Here is a 13945-nt window from a genome sequence, read left to right as displayed (position 1 = left end):
AGGTCAGGGGCGCCACATTCCCCCTTAGTTATCACCAGCACGTCCTCGGGCTGCAAGACAACATTTTAAAATGCATAAAACGTAAAACATGTAAAACATTTAAAAGCACCAGGTACCATACATCACCACCCTCCACCCACAAGTCCGTTAACCCACCCAAAACCCTTTCACGTTGGCCGCGACTTCAGCCACTTCTGGCAGGATGTAGAGGCGGCTTTCATGGGCTGGTGGTTTCAGGGTATACCTGGCCTGGTGGATCCGCGCCTTCAGCCTCTTCTGGCAGGATGCAGAGGCGGCCTCCACAGTTGGTGCTGACCAGGTACCCTCTTTGTGGTGGAGAGCCAGGCCCCATAAACAGGCATGCTCTCTGGTCGCAGGTGAACCAAGGCCCTATATACGGACGGGCTCCTCCTGGTTGCAGACGAGCCAGGCCCCTAAACAGGCTGACTCTGGTGGCGGTGGTGCCCTCTGGTGTAACTATTTACACTGCGAGAGTTTGTGGCTATAGCCAGTTCATAGCCTTAAGGTTTATGGTTTTCTCACAATAGTTTTTGTGGGCACATGCTTAAACGTAAACGTTGCAAAACAAACTTTTCAAAAACTTTAACTTTCTAACTGCTGAACTTCTTACTTTCCTTTACTCCTCCATACCAGGGCTTTGGCCTGTAGGGCTGCGGCACCTGTTGCTTCCTTGACCTCTTTCTTCATCTGTGGTAGTCTCGTCAGTAGGTTCTTTGTCTTTTCTTTCTTTATCGCTGTCTTTCCTTTCTTCTTCTTTAGGACATGGTGCTACATCTAGCGCATACCAGCCTCTTTCGCCTTGATGCATGGTAAACTGCACTGTGTCTCCCATTCTCAGGTTTCTTCCAGGATGTCCTCTGGGCAAATTAGCTCTGACGTCTCTCCTATTGACAAAAATGCCTTCTTTGATACCAGGTGCAACGATGAACCCGTATCCTGACTTCAGGCTAAAGTCTTCCACAATTCCTTGACGCAGGGGTCCTCTGATCTGTGCTTTGGCTCTTCTCAGGGACCGTTTTTCTTGTAGGTCTCTGGCTGTGACTTCTCTCTGCTCTGGAGACTGTGGTGCAGGGGACAGCGTTGTTCTGTTGCGACGCCTTGTCTTGCGGGCTGGATTCTGCGAAGTGCAGCTTACAAGCTCCCAGGTGAGGCTTTGGGGCAGATCTTCCTCAGCAGAAGGTGTCAGGTCTTCCTCGTCCCAGCGGGAATACGGCAGCATCTCTGGCTCGGGGTATGAATCCACTGCTGATGGCTCCTGAGTCAGCTCCTCAGCTTCCTGGCCTCCTCTCCCCCTTAGTTCTTCTTGGCACTCCTTTGGTGGCAGTGCTGGGGACGGGCTTTCTTCAGCAGGCCCAGGCGGGGGACTCTTTGGCGTGGTTGCTGCAGGGGTTGCCGGAATCCTCTTGGGGGTGTGCGGAGGGAGCATGTACCGGTCCACCAACCATTGTGGAAACTTGGCCTCCATGTCAGCCTTCAGCCGCCAGTATTCGGGGTCCTCCCCCAGCGTGGGCTTTCCAGCAGGGACCTCTTTGGACTGGGGAGCGGTGTCTGCTCTGGCCTTGCAGGCCGGGGTAAATGGTGATGCAATCTCTTTGCGGGCCGCGCCCTGTATGGCGGCGGCCTGGTCTTGGCGGGCCGCGCCCGGCATGGCGGCGGCCTGGTCTTGGCGGGCCGCGCCCGGCATGGCGGCGGCCTGGTCTTGGCGGGCCGCGCCCTGTTTGGCGGCGGCCTGGTCTTGGCGGGCCGCGCCCTGTATGGCGGCGGCCTGGATCGGCGTCGCAGCCGTGATGGGATCTGTGCAGGCTGGGCTGGGCGTCGCTGCAGGGACCGGGTCTTGGTGGGCCAAGCAGGGCATCGCTGCGGCGGCCGGGGCTTGGCGGGCCGAGCAGGGCATCGCTGCGGCGGCCGGGGCTTGGCGGGCCGAGCAGGGCATCGCTGCGGCGGCCGGGGCTTGGCGGGCCGCACCTGGCGTGGCTGCGGCCTGGCTCAGCGTCGCCGCGCCGGGCGCCTCTTCAGGGACCGCGAGCGTGGCAGCAGGGGTCGGGGCATCCGGGCCGGCAGGGGTAATACTGGACTCACCCATCGGTGGCAGCATCGGGGTCTGAGTCGTCGCCGTCCGGTCTGGCACTCGTCGTGCGGTTCCCCTCTCATAGGCCTGAACCGCGGCAGCCATCTCCAGAAGTTCCATGCGTTCTTCTCGGATCTGCTCCACGACCCGGGTCTCCAGTCGGTCGCAGAACTGGGCCAGCTCCCGATACCACCAGGCAGCGGAGCCCGGTTCTGGGTTTCTGCGGTCAGACGCCATTTCTTCTGCGCCGTCTTCTGCACGATTCTCCAGCTGTGGACTCGTCGTTGCCTCTAGTAGCAAGCTGTTCAGTTTCTGCTCTGCCTCTTTCAGCAGCTCCTCTCCCAGCAGCAGGCTTGTGGCTCCCTTTCTGTCCCGACGTCTCTGAACGCTTCCGCTCTCTTCACAAGCGAGGTCAGAACTCTGCAGGGGATCTCTGGGTAGCCTCACCTCTTCGTGGGCGGTAACTTCTCCCAGCGCGGGCTGCTGTTGTTCTTCAGCGCGCTTTTCATGGTGGCAATATGGCGGCGCTTCCAATTTTTCAAGCGGACCTCCCAGGCACATGGTCACCTGTCTGAACAGGTCTAGTCCTTATCCTGTTCGTGACGCCAGATGTGAAGCCCCACAGGTGTTGTGTCGGTGCATTACCTTCAGGGACTCCACTCGGCTGGATCTGTCTGGTCACAGGTAGGAAACCTTCTTTGTAGTTTGTCGTGACGCCACTCTCAGTATTGCGGCCAGTAGGGACCGCCACTGCAGGTTGAGGGTCGCCTGGGGCTGATGGTATGTGCAGTTAGTTGGAATAGCCTCCTGAGAGTGAGGCAAGCCCCAGGGCCCGATGTAGGTGCGTAGTACCACAAGGCGCAGAATGACTCCACACAGGCAGAATGTCTTTCAGGGTTTTTACTCACTTCAGGTGGCAGGGTGAGTAACCCGGGCGTAGCTGGGATGAACCAGGCGGGAACCAGGTGTCCTTCAGGCTGACTTGTGAGGGTGACTACTAACTCGCCTTCCTTAGCCCTTGGTGGTTTGGGGTGACCCCGACTTTGAGTCCCTATGGGGGTCACCCAGGGAAGTTGCTGAAGCCTCACTCCCCTTCGTTTGCCGTGTGCTTGTTGCCTGGGCCAGATCACTCCAGCTTCTTGCCTCCTGTGAGCTATGGGCCCTAACTGTGGCTACGTGGCTGCGGCTTTTGTAGTGTTGTGGCGTGGGCTTTGAGAGCCCCACACCGGCAGGTTTAGCAAAAGAAAGCTGGATCTATCTCCGCTTCGGGATCTGCCGCCCGTTTGGGCCTGGTACTCTCTAGCAGTCTCCTTACTTCCCACTCCGTGCTCTCTCTTTAGCTGAAGATGGATTTCGGGTAGCACTCCTAGTTGACCGTTCTCCCCCGTCAGTAGCCACTGCGCGGGCGCTGTTAGACAGCAACAGCCCCACAGGTCTGCTCCTCACTGAGCCCTATGGAGTTCTGCTCTAACTGACTCACTGCCCCTCCTCTCCTGTTCTTGCCTACGCCACCTAGCAACCAGATTCTCTTACCACACCCCTTGAGAGGAGATGGAGGCTTTTGGCCCCCTCCACTATTCCAGTGAAGGTCAAGGCTTTTTCCCCCTCCTGGGATCCCCAGGGGTCCTCTCATGGGTGCATGTGTGAGAGCTGATTACTATGCGCCTGTGTTCCACACCCCGGTCAGCCTTCTGGATTACCTGTATTGTACTGTCCCCAGCATGGGTGCAGTACTCAGTGGTGCCTGACCAGGTCAGGGGCGCCACATGGGCTTGCGTGCCCAGATCACACTTTACTCTCCTCTCAGCCCCGAACAGTGATGTGCCCTGCTCATTTGGTCCAATTTCAGTTTGCAGCCAGTTGGATCAAAGCTACAACAACAATAAATGAATTTAGGACCCTCTTAGAGATAAGCTTGCAGGAGCAGAGTAGATAGCAGAAGTATATTAGGAAAGTGTTAAGGCCACGTCACACTAAGCAACATTGCTAGCAACATCGCTGCTGAGGCACGACTTTTGTGATGCAACAGCGATGTTTCTAGCGATGTTGCTGTGTGTGACATCCAGCAACAACCTGGCCCCTGCTGTGAGGTCGCTGTTTTTTGCTGAATGTCCTGGACCATTTTTTTTTGGCAATCAACAAAAAACTTACCATCGCATTTCCCCCCACTTGTAACTGGGGTTCATCAGGGGAATCCAGTGTGGCAATAGTGGCCACAATATGCCACATTTATATGTAACGCCACCTATTGAGAAACCATATAGATTCCTGAGTATATACATCATACTCTCAGATAGAATCACTCTGCAACTTAATAAAATTGTATCTTACCCCGTGCTGATCATAGATTTTTTGTAATGTGCCCGGACAGTGATATCCCGTTGGTCTTGTATCGGGATTATCGTCCTCTTATCAGACCTGGTGTGTGCAGACAGTTCCCTGGCCGATGCTGCGTTCATAAAAACCCTGCAGCATATGCATATCCGCCCCACGCCGCTGAGCGGAAATGATGTCACCTGCGTCATCACATGGAAGTCCAAGTTTTGGCTTGGACCGTGAGGAGGGCGGGTTACACAGCCGAAACGCGTTGTCCGTAGTTGCGTGTGTCCTGCATATATTAATTGTCTCCAGCTCTTTACATTGTTAACGTTTTTTCAATAAATTTGCCAAGATTTTTACTGCTATCTGGACTTCCCGAGTGTTTACTGGACCCATTCCTGTTTTCTTTATTGCCAAGGATATTCTCCCAGTCCAGGATCCGTGCACCATAGTGGGAAACAGGAGGACTCATTCTGATCAGAGCTCAGATAGGTGAGCTGGTCTATATATTATTTGTGCCATATATATATATATATATATATAAATGTGGATTTCTCTGGAATAAAACATCGCTGATATCTAGGTAGCATTTTATTTAACTTTTCATGACCTACATGCCCCAATAGTCGGCTTGGGGGGGTTGATCCTAATGAGAGATTCCCTTTAAGTAGAAATTAGCCTTGTTTAGGAATGAACCATAAATTAAGGTGAGAAAACATAAGGAAGATAATCTTCTTGTATATGATCACATTGCAGAATTAATTGTTCCTGCAAGTAAGCAATGTCATAGTAGCAGGCAGCGGGTGCAGTGACAGCCTTCGTTTACACACCTTGTCAAGGGAAATGAGTCAGGACATTTTTAATATTTGATAACACTGATGCCATCTTGTTTATTTAGTGGGACGGACTCGCCTTCATCATTCGCCTTGTGTTTACATATTTGCTAAAAGACTTCCCTGATTCAATAAAGTTATAATCTAGCTGTTTACATTCTGTATGCTTCTATTATTGCTTCCACCAACTTTTTAGTTCTTCTAAGTTTTTATGATTTTCATGTTAATGGTAACACTAGTCTAACCCTATTATATCCATGTTAGGGTGAACTCTTACAAAGTTCCGCAAGTTGCCTACTGCCTGATTCTAATTGGTGTGGATCGAGTGCATGCTTGAAAAATGAGATCAGACACACAGTCCGATATTCATCTTTACTCGACCAAAGTCAGCCCAGACTCTGATTTATTTAAAAAAAAAGCATGCCCTGATATAACCTTGGAAAGGGGCATGTCCGGATGTGTTCATTGGTCAGTGGGTTGAACAATGTGTTAGTCCATGAGCTGATTGGTTGGAGTCATAGGCGGGTCTATGTCATCTGAGGCCATCTTGGTGATCCTCTGATGGGCGGGTCTATGATGTCATCGGGGGCCATCTTGGGTTCCTCTGAAGACTGACTGGCTTATGTATAGAGAATTGATTTCATTGAACACACTTCTCACAGTGCTCTATGTCCAGAGGTTAATTAAGTATTTCATCTTAGGGCTCTGCTCAACATCCAGAGTTCCCAGTTTCCCTGGTGGTTTACAATCAGAATAAGTAACCCCAAAATACTTGATGGTTCTGACTAGTGAAAGGGACAGTGCCGATGCCTCTGTTATACCGGCTGTTTTTTGTAATGCCTGATAAATGCTAATTATCACTTTGACAATCTTGCTGACAGTTTGGATATATTAATACAATTTTGTGAATTTCCAGTGTCTCTGGCAATAGTTATCTGGTTCCAGACAATAAGATAAAAACAGGATTTTATCTCATAAACAACATCCTTGTGGAGTTCAATCATGGGTTAGTTTTTTTATTAACAAAAAAATTGACCATAATACTGTATTGCTAAAAGCCATGACTTTCATGATGTCTGGTTAAAAGTACGCTGTGGTCATATGAGTTTTCCTAGTATCCTAGTATCAAGAATATTCATTATTATTAAAAGTTAGATACCATCCGATATTACTAGATGTGAGTTAGATAGTGACAGATTGCAGTAAACGTGTGATTAAACCTTTACTTGTTTCTTATGTGGAGAAAAGACATTCAATTTAACTTTGAAGAAGTTTTCCCACAACTGTTATCCCCTTTCTTTTGTCCTAGCTCTTCCTAACTAAAGGTACCGTAACACTAAGCGACGCTCCAGCGATCCCACCAGCAACCTGACCTGGCAGGGATCACTGGAGCGTCGCTACACGGGTTGCTGGTGAGCTGTCAAATAGGCAGATCTCACCAGCAACCAGTGACCAGCCCCCAGCCAGCAGCGACGCGTGGAAGTGATGCTGCGCTTGGTAACTAAGGTAAATATTGGGTAACCAACCCGATATTTACCTTGGTTACCAGCGCACACCGCTTAGCGCTGGCTCCCTGCACTCCTAGCCAGAGTACACATAGGGTTAATTACCCGATATGTAGTCTGGCTGTGTGCAGGGAGCCGGCACTGACAGCGTGAGAGCGGCGGACGCTGGTAATGAAGGTAAATATCGGGTAACCAAGGAAAGGGCTTCTTGGTTACCCAATATTTACATTGGTTACCAGCGTCCGCAGAAGCCGGCTCCCTGCTCACTGCACATTCAGTTGTTGCTCTCTCGCTGTCACACACAGCGATGTGTGCTTCACAGCCGGAGAGCAACAACTAAAAAATGGTCCAGGACATTCAGCAACAACCATCGACCTCACAGCAGGGGCCAGGTTGTTGCTGGATGTCACACACAGCAACATCGCTAGCAACATCGCTGCTACGTCACAAAAGTCGAGCCTCAGCAGCGATGTTGCTAGCGATGTTGCTTAGTGAGATGTGGCCTTAAGACATCAAGGTATCATTTTTTTTCAGCGTTCTAAGACTTACATGCTCATATAGATGGCTTACCAGGGGTGATGCTACTGACAAATTCCTTTTAACCCCTTCCCGACCTATGTATGTCCTAAATCATGAAGGGGCTGCTGCGGTGAGCCAGTGGTGATGCCCACACATGTCTGCTGATTTGAACAGCAGACATGTGTGTCTCGTAGGCGCAGGTGGATCTGTAATCCACTCGCGCCTGTTAACCCCTTAAATCACGCTGTCAAAAAGTGAAAGCACGATTTAAAGCACCACAGCGGGGAATACACCTTTCCCTGCCGCCATCGGAGACCCATGACACAATCACAGGGCGCCGTAGATTTCTATGGTAGCACAGAGTCATGTGATGACTCCTGTCACTATCACGACGTAGTACCTGTTACAGCCGATAAAGTACCGGCTGTATCAAGAACGCAGCATTTCTCCTGATCAAATGAAAAACAGAAAATCACCTGAGAGTGAAGGCATTAATGGGTCATCCAAATGTGAGAATGAATCGGCAACTCACCTTGGTAAGTGGCAAACTTTTTAATCTGTAATATACAGACAAAAACATCAACGGGGAGCAGAAGGGGTGCGGGGGCGGCAGATGGACGGCAGCCGTTTCGCACTGTGGCTAGCACTTTGACGAGTCCTCTGCTCTCCCCGCACCCCTCTGCTCCCCGTTGATGTTTTTGTCTGTATATACAGATTAAACAGTTTGCCACTTACCAGGGTGAGTTGCCGCTTCTTTCTCACATTTGGATTACTTTGAACTTTGACCACGCTGCCAGCAGAGCACCACCTGGAATGGCCACAGAAAACTCCTGGAACAGCTGATCGCTTGATTCTGTGAGTATGGCATCGCCACACAGCTTTGTGCTGTAGTGCCCAACATTCTAATGTTATTTTGTGAGGATTAATGGGTCAAAAACAATATTTTATGTGATTAATCTAAAATTGATTCTGTTTAGTTCATTTTTTTCCATTAGTCTTTTTTTTCTGTAGGCCAAAGGGATTTTGGGGCCTCCTTAGGCCTCAGGACTCCAATGCAATTGCAATGCCTGCACTTATTGTAGTTATGCCCTTGCTTATCTCCTGTCTTCAGTAGCACATGGCTCCTCTGCCTCTTGGCTTCTAGAAAACTAGAGCCATGTCCTCCTGAAAATTAACAGTTCGGACCAGCAGCAGGGTCGTTCCGCTAATCCTCAGTTCTCTTCCATGCATCTAATAAAGGCAGCTTTGTTTCTTCAGCATGGAGAAACTTCAGGAAAATGTACCGCCCCCATGTCAGCGGCCGAGCAGCTCGGATCCGGAACCGCGGTGGTCCGAGGGGTCTCCGGACCCAGGGGCTCGCACGGACACTCAAAGTGAAAAGGGGGGATATGTACAGGGGGGTTAGAAGTTCGTGACGCCACCCACTGTGCGTGGTAAGATGGAGTACTGCTGTAGGGCTAGCCCGGTGGCGGTGGTATGGCAGCAAAGTGTTTAACCCCTCCGTGGGTAGGGGTTTTTGCCCCGGGGCCCGGTGGTGGTAGTGAAGGGGGTGCCGTTGGGGAGGGAAGGGTTTTCTGTGTACTCACTCAGTCCAAGAATACTGACACCGACAGCTTGTAAACCAGAATTCTGAGCACTGCTGCAGCAGGGAGGGAGCACGCGTGAATCCGTCCCCCTTGGTGTTGCTTGTTAGTCAGTGACCTTTTCCATGGCACCTTCTCACTATTTGGACCCTGTAGTGTGGAACTAGTCGGGTCCCGCTCACCCGTATGGCTAATGGAGTGAGCTTGCTCTCAGGGTTCACGCTTGGGATTTTCTGGACGATATAGTGGGAAAGTCCTATCCCCTCGTTGTGCTAGTACCCCGATTTTGGAGCGGGTGGAGGATGAATCTTGAAGACTTCACCCTCGTCGAGTAAATTACTGGGCTGCATGAAGATACTTCCCGGCCTAGGGCCCACATACCCTGTCATGCCGTGGCCCCTGCCCAGAGATGGCTCCAGGCTACCGGCTGCCCTCCTCGGCAGATCCGTGCCCCTTGACATCATCCCCTGCGACCGGGGTTCCAGCTCCTACTATTGCCAGACCAACGTCTGCCACCTAGTATTCTCAAGGAGCCCTGCTCCTGACCTCCTCTCTCCTTCCCCTCCAACACACTCACTCGACTCCTCTAACACTTCTGACTCTCCCCTACCAACCCCCCAAGTGGGCGGCCCTATTCCCTTCAGGCCCCCCAATGGTGTGTCTGGTGGGTGTGGTGTAGAGTGTTCCTAGGGTTTTGACTGGCTAAGCTGTTAGCAACACCAACAGGCAGGGATCCGTAACCAAGGAGGATGGCGGATACTGTGCAGAAGGGCAGATTGCACAATACCCTGTGACGACCTGATAGTCCAGGGCGTCATAGAAGCACTTGCAGGTGGTAAACCATAGTAACTACTAGAAGGGTGTGCTCCTTGCATAGGAAACTGGACTTTGAAACCATAAAGGTGACCGGTAACCATGACAACAAGTAAGAATTTTTCACTCATTCTTAGCAGTGTAAATTCCACAGACTGACATCACTCAAAGGGGAGATTATGTTACTCTTTGAAGAATTCTCAAAGAATGTTCCCTTGTCATGTGCTGAGACGAAGAGATAGAAATTTCCATTCTACAACCTGTATGGTAACTAGATCCCCAGCAAGGGACAATAACATTTGGAGCAGATGTCTTGTGCAATGCAGAAGACATTATGATTTTTTTCCATTCTGTATATGCAACAATAAATAAATATCCATGGAAGAGATATTGGTCCTAGAAAATTGTTAGGCTAGTATAGGCAGCTATGTGCTACTAATGTGTGCCTATAGGTAGGTACTCTAGTCATGCAGAATTAGTATTAGGAAGCCCACATATTGTTATATTCCAAATATGTCCATTTCTTGTATGTGAGGTCAGTTATTTCTGAGAATCTGGTTAAACTGGAAAGTAATGCTTCTAAGGAGTTGTAATTATAGCCATAATGATTGTTACAAAGCAAAGAAATGTTTAATATTTGGTCTTTAGTGTGAGACACAATAGAATAGTGTAGGAAGTGGTCGCGCTACCCCCACCCCTACTGTGTGATACTATTCTACTGTTTTATAAAGAGTGAGCTTTATGCCAAGTATGTTGCATGCACTGCTGAGTAATATAATGTATGGTATGATAAGTATAATGTAAGAGCACAACCCAGCAAGCAGTTCATTTAAATAAAATAGTCTCACCTGTATTAAAGACGTTCCTAAAACTCAGTATTGGCCCTTTAATGCGCCTTTCCACATGATTTAGGATATGAAACCAAACCAGACACTCCATTTGCAGACACGTGTTTCGGGGGTTTTGCCCCTCATCAGTGCAAAAGAAGATGTCTAATTTGGATAAATTAGGAGTGCTATAAGTCTCCTTATGCCAGCTTGGAGGGTCTCCACAAGGAGAAATGTTAGCCCTTAAAACACCAGTCAGACGCTTTTCATTTAGCAAATTCAGATCTGTAGTTTTGCACTGATGAGGGGGAAATTGTCCATGATATGTGCCTGCAAATGCAGTGTCTGGTTTTGAATTTCATCCTAAGTCATGTGGCAAAGTTCATCAAAAAGTTGATATTGACTTTTAGAATAGGTTGCACTAGAGTTCTCTTCCTCCTTAAAGGGGGTATATGTAGAGCCCTATGTACACACATGGGAGAGATCTGTCAATCACCTAGAGCAGAGTGGCAGCTCATCGGACTAGTTACATCTATTGCTTTGAATCAGAGCATTTCAAAACAAAACATACTGCAATCATCCAGCTACTCACTGATTCATGCTGCCCGTGATCTATGCAGCATGAGTTGAGTGATAGGTTCCTGTTGTGAATGTCATTCGAGTGGGTGCTGGTGTGTAGCTCCCTCTGGTGGCCAGGAATGGTAGTGGAGCTGAGTCTGAGTCTGTGACTCAAACAGGTGATGGAATTAATTAGGAATCCAGGAAGTCCTATTGTAGATCAGCCTAGTGTATTTGGGAGAGCACTTTCTGCCTCGCGGCCGCCGGTGGTTAGTTTCTCCTGCTGCTTCTGAAGATGGCTGGGAGTTTTCCCTTTTAGTGTCTCCTATTTATTCTGTGCCTGTATCTACTCCATATGAGTTTACTAGTTTCTATGCTTAATTGCTAGAACTGCACTTAAGGTTGGTTTTGCTTATTCCATTTTGTTCTGTGTTTTAGTTTCTTGTTTGTGAGGATTTGTCTCTCTGCTTTTGTGAGCAGGGCAATTCCTCCAGCAAGAAAGGGAGCTTGGTCCCTGTTCATGTTTGGATTATTTGCACTTTAGAATATTGTTTGTTCTGTGATTTTGTTTTTTCCCATTATATCTGCAGTTCTGTTTAAAGTGTCTGACACTAGAGTACCTGATATAGTGGGGGAGAGACCGTGTGGTCTCAGATATTTTTTCGATCAGGAGTTTGGTATTTTTTGCAGGGTTTTTTGCTGGCCAAAATTAGTTACCTTTCCTGTCTTGTTGTATCTAGTAAATTGGGCTTCACTTTTGCTAATCTATATTTTCTGTGTATTGTATTTTCTTACATCACCATCACTTACATTTTGGGGGCTTGCTACTTCTTTGGGGACAGCTCTGAGGCAAGTTAGGATTCCTCATTTCTATCTTTGAGGTGTAGCAAGTTTCTCCGGCAGTGACGAGGTGTCTAGGTGTGTTAGGGACATCCCACTGCTACTTCTAGTGTTGTCCTATAGATAGGAGATTGCAGTCAGCTTAGTTTCCAACTACTCTTGTGGTTTTGTTTTTTCCTGATTAATGTGATTTTTTGTGATCGTCCATGGTTACCGGTTCATAACAAGTTTCTTTAATGCATCTAAAAAAAATTTGCATTTTTATCAAGGTTTCTCATGTGCTTTATTATAGTTTAGTTTATATATTTATAAATAGTTTTATATTTTATAGTTGTTTGTCCAATGGGTCACCAAGTGGTACCTTTTTGTCTTAGCCTGTTCTCTGTGTAGCAGGTACTAAACAGCAATACTGAGCTGTATAACTGTGAATCCAACACTTCATTTAGTTAAGGTAAAACTGCAGCAGGATTTGCCTGTGTCTTCCTGGTTTTTCACTTTCCTGAATTCTCTTCACTCCTCCTCTCCTCTCATCTCCATAGAGTATAGCGGGAGGTGTAATCTGACACCACAATGTGCTGGTAGTCCATCTTGCTTTGACCCAGAAGGAGTTGTGCTGTATTTTTTAAAAGCACCACTCAAGCATTTTGCTTTGTTTTTACCGCTATAGTGGTGCTTTTAATCTAAGATCCCAGCCCTTCTTCAAATACTCACTCGCCGCCACCTTCATTTTATATCACTGCTGCTCCATTTCGCTCTCTGTCACTTTGTGTCTTGCCAGCTGCTCTAGTGTATTATTTAGTAAGCTGGAAGTCAATCTTCAAGGTAAGTCTATATGTGCATTCTTCTGGCCTAATTCTGGCTCTCATAGACTTGCATTGAGATCTTGGGACCTAACTTCCGACTTCTGTCCAGTTCGAAATTGCAATCACAAGATGGCACCGTGGGACTAAATTGGTGTCGGTAGAAGGTGAAAACACCGGAGGGTAAGTATATTACTGAAGGCATGGACCTTACATTAAAATGACCACTCCAGCACTGAAAAAAGTAATAAAACAGTGGAGAGGTGCTGAACGAGTGTATAGTAAGTTTAGGAGACAGGGGTAAGGGGAAAAAGTGGATCATAAGTTGATAACTGATTCCTCTCATAAGGTGTATTACAAAGTTTGTTTAATTTGCTTTATGCAAAGTTTGTTAAAACAGTGACCATTTTAAAGGGGTGGTTCACCACTCTGCGATACTGGCCACATCAGTGTAAAACTAATAGGGAAGGCTTTTTCTAAATACCTTGTTCAGCCAATTCTGCCTGTGAGTGGTGCTATTGCGGTCCACTCATCCCCATGAAGTGACCCCCGGACTCCGTGATCTCTGAGATCTGGAAATGTAGTAGGGGGTCCCAGGCTCTGCCAGCCCTGCAGAAGGGTCCTAGTGCACTTCCTCCTGTATTTGTGTTAATAAAGTTACTTATTGTGTGTGGTGTGGCCACTAGGTGGCAGTGTGAATTAAGAGACTGCTCCCCTCATCATGGTCCTGGTCATGAAGGGGTTAGAACTAGGGAGGGATATAGGTTATAAAAGGAACAGGAAAGAGGAAGAGTGCAGGAGAGTCCCACAGAAAGAGGAAAGAGTAATAGCCCAACAGAGAAAATCGTGCTGACCCTCAGGGTCCCTCCCGTTACGATCTAAGGTGCAAGTGTGGTCCCCACTGGGGAATAAGCCAGACTACGGTATTTGTGGCTGTTCCTTGGAGAAGCTAACCCACAATTCCCCTCGCTGACAGAGAAGGTTAGTGTGACCCTATGATAGGGTGGGAGCCAACGTGGGAGCAGTCAGTGAGCTCGCCGCAGGTAGCGTGTGTAGCACAGGGGATGAGGGATCTAGTGATGCCTATGGAGTCACAGGAGATGGGGGAGCAGCCAGCCAGACAAGAATATAAAGTATTGAAGTCCCAAAGGAACCCCTATGTGGTCAGAAGCGGAGCCCTTATGGCACAGAAGCAGAGTGTAATGGTTGTACCGAAGCTGTACAGTAAAAGTTGCAAAGAAAACACCTGTGTCCGTTTA

The sequence above is a fragment of the Anomaloglossus baeobatrachus genome, chromosome 8, assembly GCF_048569485.1.
Source record: "Anomaloglossus baeobatrachus isolate aAnoBae1 chromosome 8, aAnoBae1.hap1, whole genome shotgun sequence".
Classification (NCBI taxonomy): Eukaryota; Metazoa; Chordata; class Amphibia; order Anura; family Aromobatidae; genus Anomaloglossus; species Anomaloglossus baeobatrachus.
This window is presented reverse-complemented; position numbering follows the sequence as displayed.